We start from the raw sequence: 20,355 nt of genomic DNA on the forward strand, positions 1-20,355 counted from the left end.
TTTTGTGTTCCTGGTGGGACATGTTCTATTCTTATCATTTTCATTTACTTTCTTTTCTTTCATACCACCTGAAGAGAGACCTCACTGACTGATTTGGAAAGCTTTCACCTTTACAATCCTCTCAGGAGAGCTTGCACAACACTGTCCCAGACAAGCAGGTAGCAAGACACTAACCAGGTCAACAGTAGTGGGACACCAAGGGAGAAAACCTTGCTAAAGCAAAGCCCAGTTGGAAGGACATGGGTTTTCTCGCAGGGTTCTGAGAGAGCTGTACCTTCATTTTTCAGAGATTAAGCAGGTCCTTCTCTTCCCTCTTCTTGCTTTAATATCATGCACTTTGCCTACTTCACTCTCCAGAACCACTGCTTTGCCAGTACAGCCAGACTCTGAAATGAACACGTATAATTGAGTTAATGCTTGAGCAACTTTGTTTAACTTCTGCATTATGGGAGAGTAGTGGATATTGTTTGCCTGCACCTCAGTAAGGCTTTTGACACTGTCTGCCATAAGGTCCTCAGAGATAAGGTGATGAAGTATGGGCTTGGAATAGCAGACAATGAGGTGAATTGAAACTGGATAGATATCCAGGCTCAGTGACAAGTGGCACAAAGTTTGGTTGGAAGCCAGTAAAAAGCAGTGTAACCTGGGGTCAATACCGCATCCAGTCCTATTCAACATCTTCATTAATGGTCTGGATGATGGGGCAGTGTACCTTAGGCAAGTTTATTGATGACACAAATTTGTGAGGAGGATATGCTAGAGGATTCTGCTGCCATCCAGGAAGTCTTATAAAGACTGGCAGGAACCTCATGGAGTTCAAGAATGGAAAGTGCAAAGTCCTGTACCTGTAGAGGAATAAACCCAGGCACTGGTACATACTGGGGGCCACACAACTAGAAAGCGTTTGGAAGAAACCCTGTGGCTCCTGATGGACACCAATCTGAATATGAGCCAGCACTGTATTCTTGTGGCAAACAAGATGTGTGCTACTCTGGAGTGCATTAGACAAAGCATTACCAGAAGGTCAAGGCAGGTGATCCTTTGCCCTCTCTAGTCTCCAATGAAGACCTGATGAATCCATGCCTGGAGTGCCAGGTCCCTTTCCAGACTCCCCAGTCCAAGAAACACATGGACATCCAGGACATACTGGCCTTACCAGCTAAGGGCTATGAAGATGTTTGTGTGACTGAAGCATAGCTCCACTAAGGCACAGCTAAGAGAGATGCAACAATTCTGCGAAGAGAAGAGAAGAAGAGAAGAAGAGAAGAGGAAGAGAAGAGGAAGAGGGGAGGGGAGGGGAGGGGAGGGGAGGGGAGGGGAGGGGAGGGGAGGGGAGGGGAGGAGAGGAGAGGAGAGGAGAGGAGAGGAGAGGAGAGGAGAGGAGAGGAGAGGAGAGGAGAGGAGAGGAGAGGAGAGGAGAGGAGAGGAGAGGAGAGGAGAGGAGAGGAGAGGAGAGGAGAGGAGAGGAGAGGAGAGGAGAGGAGAGGAGAGGAGAGGAGAGGAGAGGAGAGGAGAGGAGAGGAGAGGAGAGGAGAGGAGAGGAGAGGAGAGGAGAGGAGAGGAGAGGAGAGGAGAGGAGAGGAGAGGAGAGGAGAGGAGAGGAGAGGAGAGGAGAGGAGAGGAGAGGAGAGGAGAGGAGAGGAGAGGAGAGGAGAGGACATAAATACCTGAAGGCACAGAGAGGACAGAGCCAGGCTCTTCTCAGTGGTGACCAGTGACAGGAGCAGAGGCACACACTGAAACACAGAAGGTTCCCTCTGAACATCATGAAAGAGTTTTTCACTGCAAGGGTGGCTGAGCACTTGCACAGATTGCCCAGGAAAGGTTGTGTAGTCTCCCTCCTTGGAGACATTCAAGAGCTACCTGAACATGCTCCTGGACAATGAGCTGTAGGTGACCCTGTTTGAGCAGGATAGCTGGACCAGCTGATCTCTGGAGGTTCCTTCCTACTTCAACCATTTTGTGATTGTGTGGGTCTATGCAAATTTTTTTAATTTTTCCCTTTTTCCCCCCAACTTTCTTCCTCAATAGTAATAAATGTCTTCTTTACCTTACCTATCCTGACATTAGCTACAGCCTCCAAATTACCAAGCAACTTCACTGTAAAGGTAAAAAACACCCTCCAAAAAAACAATTACTTACAAATGTTATGTCTCAGAGACAAGTAATTTAATTCTGGATGTCACTTCTTTTATTCTAAATCCAAGACATTTGGGACCTCCCAAAGGAAAGCTGCTTCAGAGGCCAATCAGCTTTCACATCTTCTTTCTCTTTGCCTATGTTCTGTCTCAGTTTAAGTCTCCATTTAGTTGGCTGCAGGTGCAAATGGCTTCAGTGATGCTCTGCATTAGTCCTGTTTTACCCAAATGAATCAGATTGCAACACAGTAAGCACCCCAGGTGTGGGCCCTCTGGTTTACAGTACTTAGGAAAACGGGTCTTTAATCTAAATTAAAGTAATATGTGACATTAAAACAGTTCTATTGGTTTTTGTCTAAATTAATGCTGTCCAAATATAAAAATACTGTAAAATTACAGTAAATTTTCTGAACAAGGCATAAAGCCAGTGATCTTGTATGCTTACAGCTTATATATTCTATAGGACCCTGGGCCCTCTGTTTCATTATGCCAAAACTATATTTTAAACACGAGATCTCTCTCTTAGATATGTTTTAATTTAAACATGGAAGGTATGGGCTGTGACCTTGTGTGCATTCCAACAGTTGGATGTTACTAAACCAAAAGATCAGCCTGCTAACAAACTGTCTAATAAAAATATTTTTAGGGAAACTAAGTCAACCATGAAGACAGGATGCAAAAAAAATTGCCTATTGGACTACAAATCTAAAATTAATACTTGAAAAAAAATAAGAAGAATTAAAAATAAATAAATTGAAGTGGTAAATTGTGAAAATTCAGCTCCCTTTGTCACAAAACACAGAACCTACTTTATACAAATTTCTAATTGCTTCTGTTTTAATTGGACAATTGCCATTGTCCTAATATTCAAAATTCTGTATTTCGATGTTTCAAAGATTGACTGCTGCTGGCTTGCACCCTCCCCTATTCTTTCGTAGGGCACTTTGAAAGGTGGTCTGCTTTGACATGTACATAATTTGACAGAATTTGGGAAGCAAAGTATCAATATCAGAAATGAGCAATAGCAGGAAAAGAGTGTGGCAGGAAAAGAAAATATTAGAAAGAATTCGGTGTCCCGAAGTTAAAAAAAAAATTAAAAATAAACCCCAAAAAAACCCCACAAGCCCAACTGCCAAGTTGGAATGACCAAATCTTATCTGAAGAAACAAAAAGTAAAATCTTCACTCACTGGCCAGTTTTATCAAAGAATTAACATTAGAAAGACTGCCTATACAGACTTTGATGAGAGTGCCTAAAGTAAGAATTCTGGGTCTGAGATTTAATGATCTTGCCTACCTTTTGACTATGACTGTAGAAATAAAGTACAGTTCAGTGACAGGTAAAACCATAGTAAAAACCATATATCCCATATTATCCAGCTCATAAAAATCTACCTCAGAACAAATTGTAGTATTTCCATTTTTAAGAGAAATGGAGATTTTTGGGAAGTAAATAATTAATTAGCATCAGATTCATATCAGAAACCTAAGGTCCATCCTCAGCTACAAAGCAACCAGAGAACTTCAGGCAGAAGTTCTCTACAGACTGCTTCTTTTAGGACCCCACTGCCTTTGTATACTTGTCATGGGATTTCCATAAATGTCCAGGATTTGGCTCATACTGTTTCTAGAGACAATAATACAATTCCCATTAATTTTAAAGCAGACGAGCTAAATCAATTCTAAGAGCTTTTAAAAATCTTCTCCTAAAGGTTTTATATGACGTTCTCCTGCCACTTAAATTGTACCAGGCATCACAAGAATCTCAGGTTGCATTCAATAATTTGTTTGATGTAGTGGTTACTCTGTTTATTTAAAAATAACAGCTAAATTCCCAAATGAAATAAAAAGTTTAACTGGTTCTTTAGCATTTATTGAATTCTTCTTAGGATGTCAAATCCTGTTGTTTGAAGTTCCACAGGATCAATGCACAGTATTTTGCTAACGTTTTTTTTTTTGTTTCCAGTCTGCTTGGGTTCTCGCTCACAAAATTTCACTTCCAGGTTCAACTTCACTTAAACATTCAGGGTGAATTTCAGCCAAGTCCACTAACTGTGATCTGGTTTATGTTAAAGTCAGCCCATAAACTGCTCAAAACTGGTCCGGGATTCTTTTGAAACTGGGCCTAAGGTCTGTGTAAAAGCAAACTCAAGAAAATGTTTTGATGAGCCTAAGTTCAATATCCCAAAGTCTATAATGAAACCTGAAACAAACCAAATTCCAATTTGTTTGGAGCTTCATACTAGGAGTGTTGTATTGCTCTGTCAGACTGATGATATTTTACCACAACTTTAACAGTGAAAGATTTTTCTTCCCATAATTTCCCCCAAACCCCTTGGCTGCTGGAAACAGTAATGTATTACCATGGATACAAATTACAGCGTGGGGTATGAGGAAGAGAGTGGAGGTTATAGTGCATAAAGAGATTTCTTTGGAGTCGGCATTTGAAGCAGGGAATCAGACAGCACAAGATTTTTTTTAAATTCAAATATATCCAGATCATAGAAATATTAATTTCAAGAATATGAGCTAAAATAAATTGCATTTGAGTTTGTGTATCTTTTGTAGTGTTTTTTCTTTTTGGGAAAGCAAAGTGAAAACCTTCATATATTTATGAGGTTTAGTTTTTACGAAGAGCAATTTTAAAATCAGATTGTTGCTATTTTTTTCATTTCAGCTGAAAAGAGAGAAAACTGGTGACTTGTTCACTTCTGAAATTGTCAGGCTTATATACCTCTGCTTTGTCCATGGCTGAGTGCAAACACGCTCAGTTGCTTTGCTGTTTTGAAAACAGAGCCAGCCCTCACTTCACTATCACCATATGCAGCAGTGAAACAGAAGCCAAAAAGGGCAATCTGAGTTCAAAGTACAGAGAAGAAGTGGCAGACCTTCCAGAGAAGCAGCTTGGCCCTCTTCTAACAGACCCTCTAAAGATGTGGACAAGTAAGAAGAGAGCCAGAAGTGTTTTCCCTGGACTAGTGGTTTCCACTGAGATTCTCCAAAACAATTTATTGAAATAACATCACAGAATAATCCCAAGTAAGTAGGAATGAAAATGATGAAATTCCACAAAAGTTTTCCAGAAAGCCTTTGCTACTTGGAAAGAGAAAATTTTAAAAATACATAATTTTGATACCCTTGAATCCTTTGCATTTAATTACATAGGAGTTACAAAAGTATTTTTCTGCTATACTGTCTAAGCTAGTTCAACCCTATGAAGATACTATTTTCTGCACCTTCTATAGGAGTGTTTTTAAAGTGATCACTGAAAAGGGTGGTGCAAAGTCCAAAGAAAATGCAAGGATCATGTGACTCATTCTGCCACAGTAAAATATCTTTATTAAAATATTTGCCCCCAATTAAAATATTTCATCTTTATACATCTTGTGGCACAATTCTTTCTGTTAGGGATGCTAAAATATAATTCCCAAAAAGAGAAGCCAATTAATATCCAGAAAAAGCCCAGTTGTGCTCCTGCTCCAGTTGGTGGCAAGGCCTGCCCCCAGTTTCATGATAGCAGAATCTGTCCAAGAATAATTTGCAGCCAATGGAGTGCTCGAAAATAGAAGGGTTAACAGGTTTATTTTAGAATTAACTTTTAGTTCAGTGAAGATTAATATGTCAAGCTGAGCACTAAGTAGAGGTCAGTGCTAAAAGACCACCACACTAATCATGGGAATGTGTTGGAGCAGACATTGATGTGTTGCAGCAAATGTTTCTGAAGGAAAGCAGAGTATGGTTTCTCCCCAGCTGTTGGCCCAGGGCAGCTCCCAAGCCCTGCAGCTGCATTGCCAGCACTTCCCCCAGGCTTTCCCTCTCAGTCACAGCCTCCCCACAGGCTGCCTTCTTCCCTGTAAAACATCCCAGATTTCACCAACACCAGAGTCCTGCCACCATCCTCATGAGAGCCAAGGTTCCTGTTCTCCGTTAAAGAAAAATATGCAGCTTCCATGTATCTTTAGCAAATAGTGATTTTTTTTTTAATAGGATAGAGTGTCTTTTCTGCATTTTATTTTCTGCATCATATTTTAAGTCATGTTTCATGCCAGTTAGTCCTTGGCATGACAATTTTTAAAGAATAAGGATTGTTTCTAATTGTCTCTAATTTTAAAGAATAAGGATTGTTTCTGCACTCACTAACTGAGTGCAGAATATGAGGCAGCAGGGTCCAAATAAGCAACACCCTCAAAATGAGGAAGAGGACTCCCAAATCCTGAAGACAGACAACTCTGCTGCAAGGAAAAACACTTCTACTTTTGCATTAAAGAGACACAGCTCTGTCACAGACCTTCAAGCTGCATTTGCAAAGGATACAATACACTTTTATTAAGGGAATTAATTTTCTTTGTTACTTACACAACACAGCAGACCAGAATTTTTCTCAGTGCACCAGCTGCTTCATCATGATATAGCCAGCTGCAACATGCAGTCCATGCTCTGATCAGCAACTCCCCAACCAAAGCTGTGTGTTAAAGGGAAGAGGTCAGATGAATGGTGCTCCTGAGTCTAAAAAGTTTGGAAGGCACAGCATCATTCACAGCCAAATCAGACTCCTGTGCCTCAGTTCTGTTCACATCAGATTTATTCTACAGTTTTATGGAATAATTTCCAAATTTGAGAATTCCATGTGTTTCACTGTATCTCCTGAACAGCTCCTCAGTCATCTCTTTGGCACTTGAAACATCCACACAGGGAGAAAAAAATAGAGGTGAGGGGTGAAATATTTCAGTCAAGAAGGGTTGAGAGGATCCAGGGAGCTACAGTCCTTTCAGCCTTGGGAGAGTGCTGGGGAAGGTCATGGATCAGCTAATCTTGAATGGCATCCCATGGCCCAAGCAGGACAGCCATGGCATCAGGCACAGCCAGCCCTGGTTTGCAAATGGCAGGTCCTGCTGGACCAACCTGATCTCCCTCTGTGCCAAAGTAACCCACTCAGTGGATGAGGGAAAGGCTATGGACACTGTCTGTACCTGGACTTCAGGAAAGCCTTTGACACAGCTCACCACACCATTCTCCTGGAGAAACTGGCTGCTCATGGCCCGGAAGGGTGCCCCGCTTACTGAGTAGAAAAATGAGGGAATGGCCAGTCCCAGACAGTGGTGGTGCCAGCTGGCAAGCAGTCACAAGCGGTGCTGCCATGGCTCAGTGTTGGGTCCAGTCCTGTTGTTATCTTTGTCAGTGATCTGGGCAAGAGGGTCAAGTGCACCCTCAGTCAGTTTGCATATGACACCAAGTGGGGAGGGAGTGTTGATCTGCTGGAGGACGGAACAGGTCTGCAGAGGATCTGGATGGGCTGGATTGATGGGCTGAGGCCACTTGTATGATTGATGTTCAACAAGACCAAGTGCTGGGTCCTGAGCTGGGGTCACACCAACCCCATGCAGAGCCACAGAGTGCCTGGGAAGCTTCCCAGCAGTGTAGAAGCTGGTCAACAGCAGCTGAACATGAGCCAGAGTGTGCTCAAGTGACCACCACAGCCAATATCATCCTGGATCATAACAGAAATAGTGTGGCCGGCAGGACCAAGGCAGAGATTGTCCCCCTGTTCTGGGCACTGGTGAGGCCACACCTCAAATCCTGTGTTCAGTTTTGGGCCCCTCACTATAAGAGAGACATTGATGTGCTGGAGGGTTTCCCGAGAAAGGCAATGGAGCTGGGGAAGGGTCTGGAGCAGAAGGCATATGAGGAGCAGTTGAGGGAGCTGGGGTTGCTTGGCCTGAGGGAAAGGAGGCTCAGGGTGGACCTTATTGCTCTCTACAACTACCTGAAAGGCAGCTGTGGCCAGGGGGATCTGTCTCTTCTCCCATGTAACAATCAATAAGACAAGAGGAAATGGCCTCAAATTGCACCAGGGGAGGTTTAGATTGGATATTGGGAATACTTTCTTCACAGAAAGCATTGTCAAGCATTGGAACAGGTTGCTCAGGGAAGTGGTAGAGCCAGCATCCCTGGAGGAATTCATAAGATATGTAGACATGGCACTTAGGGACATGGTTAATGGTGGACTTAGTTTTAGTCAATGATCTTAAAGGTCTTTTTCAATGTAAATGGTCCCATGATTCTTAGTGGAGCAATGAGACTTGAAAAAATAGGTAAATCTGCAAATTGCTCACACAGAGGTGAAATATCAGAAATACCTAACTTTTTTTTTTGACACTCAAACTGCCTGCTCAGAGTTGTCTGTGTTGTTATAAGGTATTGCAACAAAACCCTATAAAATATTTTCACTTTCATAAGTAAACACACTGCCTCCAGTGTGCCTTCAAATTGCAAAAGGGGGAAAAAAAGAAATGCTTTTGCTATCACATGTGTTAATTTTCACCTTAAAAATTCAGCAACATTATAACTCATCCCTTTATCCTGGGGTCATTTATTTGGTGTTATTTCCATCCCTGGGGGACAAAGGGTTCCTAGTCTGTATTCTGCAAAACAGAGGTGCATGATAAGCCTAAAAAAGCAGGACCGCTGCAGGGTAGTCACCAGAATTGAGAACAGCAGCATATTCATTTAAAGAAATCTCTTTCATCCATAATTCCCTAATATACAGCACAGAAGTTTGGAGGTAAGACTCTTAGCTTTAAATAGATTTACACAGTTTACACAGCTCGCTAAGGCTTGGGGATCCTCCAAAGCTGCAGGTTTCTTCTGACTGCTGCAGACAGGTTTTAATGAAACCTGTGAAAGACATAGATATGGAGGCTGACAACCACCAAGAGGCAAAAGGATAGAAAGCAGAACCTGCATCTGCAAACAGTCACGCCTCCAGAAACACGGACACATAGCACAGGAGCAGCTATATTGATTATCAGATAGCATTTGACACCCTAAACAGATAAGCTCTTAGGCCAAAGTTGTTGGTTATCACGTATGTATCACTGCACACTACTTTAGCTTTAATAGTCCCTCTGACAGAGAGATGGAGTGAGGCAGACAATCAGGTGATTTTCAAAGACAGAGGGAAAGGTTCTAACCTCTAACACAGTTGACAACATTGTTCAAATCTTTCCTGAAAAAAAAACAACAAAAAACAAACAAAAAACCAAAATCAAAAAACCCAACAACTATGAAACCTTATGAGACACCCCTCAGAAAAAGACTGATTCCAAATATAAAATCCTTTTGAATGAGCAGTGGAGGCTACCCCAGCATAGCTACCCCAGCATATACTAAGGGAAATAAGAAAGCAATTAAGACTCCTTTGTTAAAGAATTTTTAACCTGTCAGCAATACATGCCTTTTGTTCTTCAATCTTTTAGATTAATAAAATCAAGGCCAGTTTCCTTAGAGATGCTGAAGCTATTAGGTAGCAGTAAAATGTACCACAGGGACCCTGTCGGAAAAAAATGTATTTAATTGAGTGTTCAGAGCCAGAGCCACCCACTGTAAGTATATCCTGGCAATTGAGATGTTATTATTGCCAAGGCTCTACCATGTGATGATATAAAATCATCTTTTCTGAGTGAGAACACTGAACCCATGGGTGAAAAGATGGCTGCATTCCTTAAAAAGAAGGCCTGAAAGTCTTCTTTTGCATTTTGTCATTGCCGTCCACAAGAAGCAGTAGTGTCATTAATAGGATTACATTTCTAACGAATGCATAAGTGAATCTCGCAAAAATTACTTTTTAGAATGAGAGATATTCAGCATTTCCTTGGTTAAATTTGCATTTCTAATAATGTGTCTGTCTAAATGGTAACCTTATTATCAGTCTTTCAGTACTGTGTTCAGCCCTTGTGAAGAAACAAAGACACTCAAGTCCTTTCCTTCTTACTTCATTTCTCCTCTCTGGATGAATGATGTATGAGCATTTCCTAATGCTTTCAGCATATAAGGAGTCTATTTAGCTGTGCACTGGAAGTGTTAGGAGCAAATGAAGACAAAGAGAACAAAATAGCAGCACTAACAGTAATTCAGATTCTGATTACTGATCCAAATTAGACTGGATAAACTAGAGGAAGGCAAGGTTTTGGTACAAGTTTTTTCCTAATAATAGTGAATTAAAATAAATTCCATATTTATCTGGTGTATTCCATGCTCTACAGTCAGATTCTTGATTTTCAGTACACAGAACAAAACCTGATACAAAGCAAAATTCCTCAGGTTTAGTTCCAGCTTATTGATCTTCACTCAAAACCTTCTAACACTAAGTAGAGGTACACAAACTGGAGGAAACATTTCCCTCAGGGGACTTTTGTCCAAGGCTGCAGTTCTCACACAGGGGTTTTTATCAAGCTGATACACCTATTTCCTTAGGGACTGAAAGTGCACTTTCAAATCTCTTCAGACTGGAAGTCTCACCTTGCTAAAGAAAAGATTTTGGATTACTAACAGAGTACTGGAAGCCTGCCCCCATAAGGTGAATACAAGCAAAATAAAAAATTATTCCCAAGCTTCCCATATATATTTTTCTTTAGGGAAAAAAAAGAAGATTTTTTGAGCTTATAGTAATTTTAAAAGAAAAGAAAAGAAAGTGAAAGATTTTTAGAGAGAAGACATGACTGGGCTAGGCAGGTTATTGTACAATTAGTACTTTTCAAAGTCATGGGAATGCTGATAGAAAATGAAGCTATTAAAGAATTAAGGAATGGTAGCAAATCAAAATCAACCAGTTTCATGAAAAACACATCTTTGCAAAGAAACGTGAACTTTTTTAAACATATTTTCTCCTGTGCTTCCCTTTTTTAAGGAAAAGATACTTTTTACATCCCCCCTCACTAATTTAGCATTGACCACAAAGCCTCCACTAGCACTACATATTCTGACAACACTATTTATTAGACTCCACGGGGTGGTTCCACCCTTTCCAGTCATCCTATACCTTGTAGTCATATTTACATTCATACAAAGTCCTTTCATCCAAACTCCTCATCAGTTCTTCCCCATACTGCTCCTTCAGGAAAGGTGTCTGTTTTCCAGCCTGAATACTTTATTATGCCTAACTAATAACTTCCCCCCCATTCCCTGGGGATAGACACACGCACACACAGACACTACAGCCCAACATTGCACATACCAGCATAGGCTTCAGGGGCTTTTGAGCCTCCCTCTGAACAGCAAGGATTATAACCCTTCACAGGAAATGTTACACTAGGCCACCTTCCAAACAGAATTATGCTGGATATTAGTTTTGGATGTCTGAAAGTTTTTTGTTTTTTTTCTTTTTCCATGATATCCTGTGGAATCTTGGTCAAATTCTGCATCTTCTGTGTGCATCAAGATGCACCTATGAAAAAAGGAGAATTGAAGATGCAAAAGGGCATGTGGTATTTTTTGAAAGAATATTATAGAAAATAAAGCCTATAAATAAAAGCTATGAGAAAAGACATATTAGGCTTCAAAATAAGGTATGTTGGAAAGGGTAGGGGGTCAGCATTGAAATAAATTTGGCTGTAGGGCATTTCAATTTCAAGATAAGATATGTTGAGGTGGTTAAGGAAAACTGATTAGTCATTTATATTCATTGATATGGAATGTTAGCATGAGGAAGGGACACCTAGAAAAGGAGATACAGTTAGCCCACATGTAGCTATTAATGAAAGAAGTGTCTTTCACTGGGAAGTCAAATTGTAGTCTGTATCAAGCATCTTCTCTCTGCCCTACCCACTGCCTGACAAGAAATCCCACCTTTTTTGTATCCATCACCTCCCCAGCCTTATTCCCACTAGCCATGCATCTTAATCTTCACAAGACAGGAAACAGCCTCACATGAGCTAGCAATAAAAATAGAGAGGGATAAAAAAATATCCCTTATTCTCTGGCCCGGCAAGATTTTGCTAATTGAGATTGGATGCATTCCAAAAGAGAGTTGGATTCCTGCTTGTCTAAATTTTTTCTCAAAATGCCTAAATCCCCTTAGGAATCCCTGTTTCAGGAGATAACCAGTGGCTTAACCTGGACACCTGATATATTTTTCTTAGACACTGCAGAGAGACAATCTGCCACTTCAGACACAGCAAAACCCTGTCTCAGCTCTGAGTGGAGCATGGTTCAGAGGGAGCAGTGACTTTAAGCAATGGAACACTACAGTCCTTCAGCTACTTGGAAGTATCTGTGGTTTGTTGCAATAATCCAAGGTTTTTGCTTGCATGTGCTCAGAGGCCAATGAACAAGCTGCAGACTTGCACCAGTGCCTGCTCATGGGGCTTCCCCTTCCCAGCCTGGTGGCAGCAGCAGGGAAAGTGTCTCAGCAGCTGTTTGCCTGGAAGGCCCCAGAGGGTGAAATTAAAGACACTCTTTAAAGTTTTTTTGTTTTTTTGGTTTTTTTTAATGCAGAACTTAAAAGTCATGCATTTTAACAGAACATCTGCCATCTGGGCTGTGATGCAGAGTGTGCTGAAGTCATGCATCTTTACAACTTGAGCCAGGCTTCTGAGATCAGAAGAGACTCTGAGTCCTGTTTCTTCCATGGGTCAAGCATGGCTAATAACACACAAAGCAAAAGAATTTGTAGACAGTAGCAAAACCAAGAATTTGCACCATGGCAGTGTGCTTCTGCTTGGTAAACTATATAAGAGGACTCATGTTTACAGAAGGTATAAAAGCAGAGTTCAAGGAAAAGGAAGGAATATGTATGGCTTTCCCTCTTTGGACAAATGCAAGGAGCTGAGTTATTTGTTTTGTTTAATTAGCAAAGTCTTAACAGACCAGTACATAAAGGGATTTTCTACCCACTCTGTTTTAACAGCTAGCTCCTTTATTTTGTCGTTAATGTGACACACTGTGCTGAAACAGCTTTACTGTCAGAAGAGGAATACAACAGAAGGATTCTTCCGTTGTTTAGCAATGAATTACTGAAACATAAAGATCTGCACTATTAAATTTTCACAGAATGAGTCTGTGAGTAATATAAAACTAAAGAAAGCTAGACAAGATCTGAGGAGAGCATCTAAGGTTTCCTCCTGTGAGATAGGCAAATTTCTCCATATTTTCCCCCAAATTTCTTCCAATGTGTTTCTTGTTAATAACAGACTATTACCTGGTGTCTTGATGGTTTTTTAACAAAATATTACGACGTGTTTGGGGTTTTTTTTTTAAGTTCAGCATCTAGATATCTTTTCTGTTTTGCTGACAGTCACAAGAACAAGTTAGTAACATGTGAGATCAGTAGAAAAAAAAAGGCAGGGAATCCTCTGTATCCCTGCTTACATCTGAAGGCCTTAGTGTTAGTCTGTTTTGTAACAAAGAAGCATAACTGGTCCTTAGTATGCAGCGTGCCTGAGAAGTGCCTTGATCAGGTCAAGTTCTGTGTCAAGTCTTTTAAGACCTGGAATACAGTTCTGGTTTTGGGGGAAAGCCTGCTTTCCAGTGATAATACTTGCCTGCCTTTGTATTGACCAAATCTTCAAGAAAAACTCATGTACAGAATTTCTGAGACAACAATGCTTTTCTAGGTTTTATTACTTTTTTTTTTATATGGAGAGACAATAAATATTTAAGTAAGTCAGACCTACCAGTTATTAATGAGACAGACAAAAAAGCATTCATTTTGCTGGCCACCTTTGCAAGGGTTAATCACACATTTCCATAACCTGCTTACATAGCTTTCCCTATATACCATGGATGACTCTGGAAGGTCAGACTTAGAGAATCCTGTATGCTCAGACTCTAAAGCCCTGCAAAACACACATGACTCACATCTAATTGTTAGCATTTATCATTTTTATATTCCAAGTATACTCAATAAAATGGGATTTACTCTGTTGATGCGACAGTTGAAATATCTTTTGCTTAGATGTAAGCAAGAGGTTATGATAGCTCAGTTTTCTGATTGGTACAGGCACATTACAGCACCACGTTTCAAGTATAGAGGTGTTACAAGGGAATAGATGATAGAAGTCTTTTGAACAATAACTTTGTATGCATAATATATACAGCCCTGTATACACACACATGTGCCCTCTTGAATTCTAATACGAAAATGCAGTCATATCCTACACAAACTTGCTCTAAAAAATGAGGTGGAAACACGTTCATCTAATGATGACTGTGTGAGAGAGTCACAGGTTAAATTTGCTTGCTAGTTTAGTAAGACGAAAGAGTGCAAACTAAGAAGGGTTCCCTGGGCTAATTCTCTAACAGTCAATCAGTTATTTTTATTAAAAGCAAACTAAAGCAGAAGAGATAAAGAATTATTACAATAAAAATAAACTACCTTCAGACAGAAGGAACTATCAAAATGACTGGGAAGTAGGAGAGAATGGATATGATCTACTCCTTTCGTTTTACTTCAATTAGTTGTATACATCCTGCATCCATTTGTTATAAACGTATTCCAAGATTTTATATAAAAAATGCTTACCAATAACTTCTGGAGCTGTTGTCCAAACTCATAGCCATTTTACTCTGAGGTGTGTTTTCCATATATTGCTCATATCCATTAGCTTTTCAAGACTAATTAGCACAAATTCTGTATTATTGTGGGATGACTGTTTCCCTTCACATTTCATTCAAAGACAGAAAATGAACATGTGTGCATTTGTGTGTTTTTCCTCTGTCTTCTGTGTGTTGTTTACACAGAGAATCACTGAATAAGCTTACACTCTTTCAAAATGTATATGTCTGGGCTCTCAGACCCCAGGGCCTTGAACTAGTTGCATCCATATTGCCTTTTGGCCAGGCTCGAATCCCAGTCATTCCCACAAGGTGGATGCAGTTTTGAGTGCACAGCAACAGCTGAACACCCTCCAAGCAGCACAAGAGCTCATGTGCAGAGACTGCAGCCTGGGCAGTGTTTACAGTCAGGCTCCCAGCTGGCAGGACAGTACAGACACACATCCTAGGAGGGCAGCCCTTCTTTATATGCATATATGTATGCATTACCTAAGCAAACAAGCTTATTTACAGAAGTTTCATTTGGGTAAGGCAAGGAGTATTCAGCAGCTCAGATTTGTCCTTCACAGCTGGCTCCTGTGATAGAGGATATACAGACAAAGACTTTGCCATAACATCTGCCTGATCCCTGGATAAACATGGCTGTGAACACATGTGCTCTTTCTGCTTCTCTGTTTGGATTGAGGCACTGTATTCACCTACAAAACTTGTGTGACCATTAAGATATGGTCTGCTTCAAGATGCCTATTTCTGTTTAAGGAAGAAATTTAGTAGGAGGAAAAAAAAATTGTATTTATTGTACATTCAGAAAACAGAAACAGTGAGTAGTGTTTTCCCAGGAAAAGGAAGTGCTACTGTTTATTTTATGGGCAATGCTTTCTCAAAGTGAGTATAAAAACCTGGCTCTAAAAAGACCAGTATCATCAATGTGGCAGCAAAAAGGGTGTATCATTTTGCCTATTTATAACAAAGGTCTTACTCCTGTGAAGAAAATGGCAAAGACAGATACTTGTATTCATGTGCAGCTCCTACTGAAATAAACACAACTTAGAGAGGATACCTTTTATCCTAAGGACTAAATTCTCCCTCTCTCTGGAAACTGCACAGACAATTCTGCTATGGCCTCTTATTTTACTCATACCATGCTAATAGCGAAAATGTTCTGGGCAAGCAGATAGCCTCCCTTATAAGTAGTTTTATTGCAACACATCCCATGATTCCAACTGGGCATATTAGTCTATGTGCTGTGCCAAATCAAGCACTTTTTTTTTTTCTGAGGAGAAATGGGTAAGTTCCAGGGCTGAGCACAAATCACTTTCTGCGAGTACGCAGCAGTCTGTCCCCAGTGCTCGGTTACATTTGGCCAGAAAGATTATAGAAGTCTTTTGTTTGCCTGGATGGATGAGCATCCAGTTTAAGATAAACACTTGCACATTTGAATTTTCATGCAAGAATACTTGCCAATATAACTACAGATTCACTTTCTGCGAATACACAGGCAAGGCAGCCTGACTGTGAAAGACTCATGAAATTGTACGTGTGTATCTGAAAACAAGTGCAATTAAATATGAAGGCAAACCCACTGCAGAATATTCACTATGTCTGTTCACCTCAATTATTTTCTGCAGTAAAGGACTGTGTGTGCTTGTGATCCTATGGAAAAAATATTAGTTTTATTTTAATATTAGGTGAAACAAAGTAGAACCATCAGCTTCATCTGAGAAAAAGTGAAAGAGGCAACTATAGCTGTTCATTAGCAAAAAGCCTCTAAGCCCCAAAATAAAAAGGCTGGTAGATGAAATTCTGTTTCAGCCTATTAGGTTTCTCAACTTCTTTTTTGTCCTTCTTTCCCCTCAGATGAGCTTTCTCCTTTCCAGGGCCCAGTAATGGGTTAATTGCATGCAACACATGTTCTTGTAATCAGTGAAGTTTGTTTTCTTCTATGTGCCCTTTTAAAGGGGAACTCGCTTTTCTCTCTGGTGTTGTAGCAGTAAGAATTTAATTAGCAGCCAGAAACGTCATTACTGATTCAAACCTGAAGCAGATAGTTCCCAAATGTGTGACTTGTAGTAAACTAAACTAACCCAGCACAGACTCAGGTCCTTTGGGATGACCTATTTGCTCCCAAAGCTTCAGGATGGAGAGTCACCAGCTCTGCTCCTCATTATTGTTGTCTCAGCTTACTGCCCTAAAGTGAGGAGTAGTGGGAGGATGAGAGAGGTGCTAATCCACAGAGCAAAATACAGAAAGATTTACACCAGAGCTAAATAAATATGGGTAAAGGAATGAACCCAATGTCTTTTTGAACCAAATCCTCTGTAAGTAATTTGCTTGATAAAACACAGCTCACATTTGGGCGGGGAGCTATGTTAGCAGACAGAGTGGAAATAGCATTAAACCTCCTTTAAGATGGTTTGCATAATGTCAAATAGGTTAAAGAAACCCTGCTTCCTAAATTAAAACCATATTACTCTTAAAGGAAAAATTTACTTTGGACAATAGTAGTGGAAAGAATGACTATATAATATAACTGTAATTAATTATTCACACGTGAACAGTATATAATGTTTGTGATTGCCCACAGTGTGCAATGTACATAGGGAAGTAATTCATGTGTGCTTTTGCATTGTCTGTGCCATCAAACAGTGTCAAACCAGGGGAAGAACGAGGAAGCATGTGTTTGGACTTCATGCACATAGGAAGACCCATTGCAGCTTTAGACAGATCCTCAGAAACATGTGTGTCAAGTCAAGAATTCTTCAAGAATAACTGTTTGGCTCATCCTTCCAAACCTGTCCCCCAGCAGCTTCTCCTCCCTCCAGGGGGAAAAAAACCTCAAATTCCAAAATGTGGTTATCTTCAGGGCACCATACACAGAACAAAACCTCCTAAGTGAAACCGGGACCTGGACCTGCCTTTGAGGAGAAAGCAAAGATTTCCAAGTGCCGGTCTTCCTCTCTTGATCTCATATACTTCTGTTTTTAGTGAAAACTGTAAAACAGTATTTACAAGCTTCTGCGCAGCATGAGGCTGCCCGTCTGCGGCGCGGCAGAGGGAGCTGGTTCTCTATACAACAGTGCAACCTAGTGGCTCTCCACGAGAGCTCGGCCCTTCAGCCACAAAGCTCTTTGGCGTCTCTTGCTGATATTTTAGTATTTGAAAAGCAGTACGTGCATCAAAAGGTCTTGTTTTACATGTTTGTCTACGTCGTTAGCACAGAGACAGGACAGAGGGCTCTTCAATAGCATCGCAGAGCCTCAAAAATGTTGGCATAAGGCAGTGAGTGAACTTTGGGAGGGTAAATGGTGGCTTGGCATTGGGTTGCGCCTTGCAGGCTATTACTCAAGTTGCGTAATTTATGCAACTGGTTTTGATGAAACTAATGTGATTATTCACGCGTGTAAGGATTTCTCTCTTGCTCAAGGGTTACTGGACCAGTCCCCAAGTCAGAAATTCTTCGGCAAGCTGTCATCAGTACCAAAGCAGGGCTACTGACGGTCTTGAAATCATCTGCTCTAAGCTGGATGGGTATTTATTGCAAACTGGTGTCAAGTTTGCCCATATTGTTTGGAGGATTTCAGATTCAAAGGATAGGGAATACTGCAAGGAATGCAGTAATGGCAAATATCACAGTGTGGTAAATTACATTAGAAAGAGAACGTTGTCTAAATAAAGGTTTGATCCAAAGCCCATTTAAAAGTCATTGCAGGAAGGGTGCTTTACACGTTCTGATCTGCCCATTAGAGAAAGGCAGGGGGGAAAAAAAGCCTCATTTAGTGCTGACACAATGTTTTCAACTCAGCCCGTTTGTAATAAGATGCTCTTTAGCCAAATCATTTAAGTCATTTGGAAATCATTTAGAATTCTCTTTCAGAGCAATTAGTAAAAAGCTAAAAGCCTCAAATGGTTCTTTGTGGTAGTTTCATAATTATTATTTTAAACCAGAAAATATCACCTTAAAGAAGAAAAAGAAAACCATCCACTGCTACTGAAAGTATCTGAGCGCATTCTGGAGATCTGAGGGATAGGGAAAAGGTGACCTTTTCCAGATCTATGCATTCCATATAGCAGTCTTTTCCTGTCTCCCAAAAAACACACTGGGGAGGAAATCATTCACTGTACTTGTTTATATGAGATGCTATAGAAAGAATTAAATGTAATTTAGTGGGACAATAAAATCTTCTCAAGTACTGATATTCGACACAGTATTGTTGTGTTTGGGGTGGATTTGGGGATGATTAAATGAGTAAATCACACAGATCTGAAACATTTTTTTTCACCTCCTCAGATGGCATCTTGATCGTGCATGCACTGTGAACACCAAAAGCCTATAGGTCAGACCTGAAATTATAGCTAAAACTCAGGTCCTGAGGTACATGGACTGTTTATATCGATGAAAATTTATGATGTCTATACCTTAAATCCCCGGCCTCTCTTTTACATTGACTTCTTTACTATTTGCTGCTTTATTTTATGGTGATCCCTTGCCCTCTATAAATATATCACAGTTATTTAACCCTAGATCCCAACCACAGTTTTCAGTATTTCAGGAGGGATCTATTTGTTACGTACTGCTACTGGGGGCTTCATAATCCTATACATTAACAGCTATTATTTCACTGAAGTTAAAAATTTTCAACTATTTTCATCTTGTCATTTAACTTGATGCTGTTTTGTATTACAGCCAAGAAGAGAAAACTGTGTGCTGTTTTCCTAAGATTATATTGAGGTACAAATCTTTTTTAATCTCCTGCAGTGATTGAGTTATTTTCTATTAAATATTTATCAGTGGAAAAATGAATACATTTAACTGTAATAAATTATAGTTTGGCAGACTTAATTGCCTATTGTTATTTAAAAAAAAATCATCCGTATAAAAATCTGACCTAATCCTAGAAACATGCCATGGAGTAATTAAAGTTTTCTGTGGGCATAGACTGCAATAATTATCTTGTTTTGACTGAGCTTCTTATTATTTTAGCTTGAAAAATAAAACTGAAAAACAGGAAAGGCATATAGATTTGCAAAACCTATTGTCTGATGTTAAAATTGTTAAGAAAATATGAGTCAGTATTATGCAAATTCTGACCTAATCCCAGGAACATATTGGTAGGTAATTGTATTTTTCTTTAAAAGGGGACAGACCCTACAATAATTATGCCTTGTTAGTGTCCACATTGCTATATTTTTGATTTATGTATTTTTGTGGGAGCTGACAGATAAGCAAGAAAAATTGACATATTATAAACTAATAAAAATAAATAATATCTGAATCTGCCTAGCAGCAATGCACATTGGGAAGCTAAATCAATGCATTAATCACACAAATTTTGAGCAAAGTATAGTTTGTGCTAAATGAAAAAGTGACCTATAACAAACAGAGCTAAATATTGAAATCTTAGCACTAGGTGTTTGCACCTGCCTTAATTCCTGAGGTCAAACAATATAAGAATTTGACCTATACTATTTTTCTGATTATCCTGTGCAATATTGTAGGACAAATTTGTGCTCTACTCATCTTTCTTATGATTTTAATAACCTTCCACCTGTTAGATATGCCTTGTTCCCCAAGGAAAGAAAGAATTGCCTTTAAAAGAAAAATTTGGTTAGCATCTCTCTTTCTCTGTGTTTTAGCACAGCATTTATTTTTGGGTGCTTGTTTACTAAAATGCTCTTGCTTTTCTGTGGTAAAGGATTGCCTGTTAAGTGCCAGAATGAAAAAAAAACCCCAAACATAATTTTGATATCAAGTAACCACTAAGCCTGGGAGTTCTGCTCTGGTGAGCCAGCATTGTGGACAAATTGACAATGTAAATATTACAGAAATGAGCATAGGGTTGGGCAGCATCTACCAACTGATATTGTCTAACACAACTGGTAAGAAATTG

This window comes from Haemorhous mexicanus, chromosome 1 (assembly GCF_027477595.1).
Source record: "Haemorhous mexicanus isolate bHaeMex1 chromosome 1, bHaeMex1.pri, whole genome shotgun sequence".
Taxonomy (NCBI): Eukaryota; Metazoa; Chordata; class Aves; order Passeriformes; family Fringillidae; genus Haemorhous; species Haemorhous mexicanus.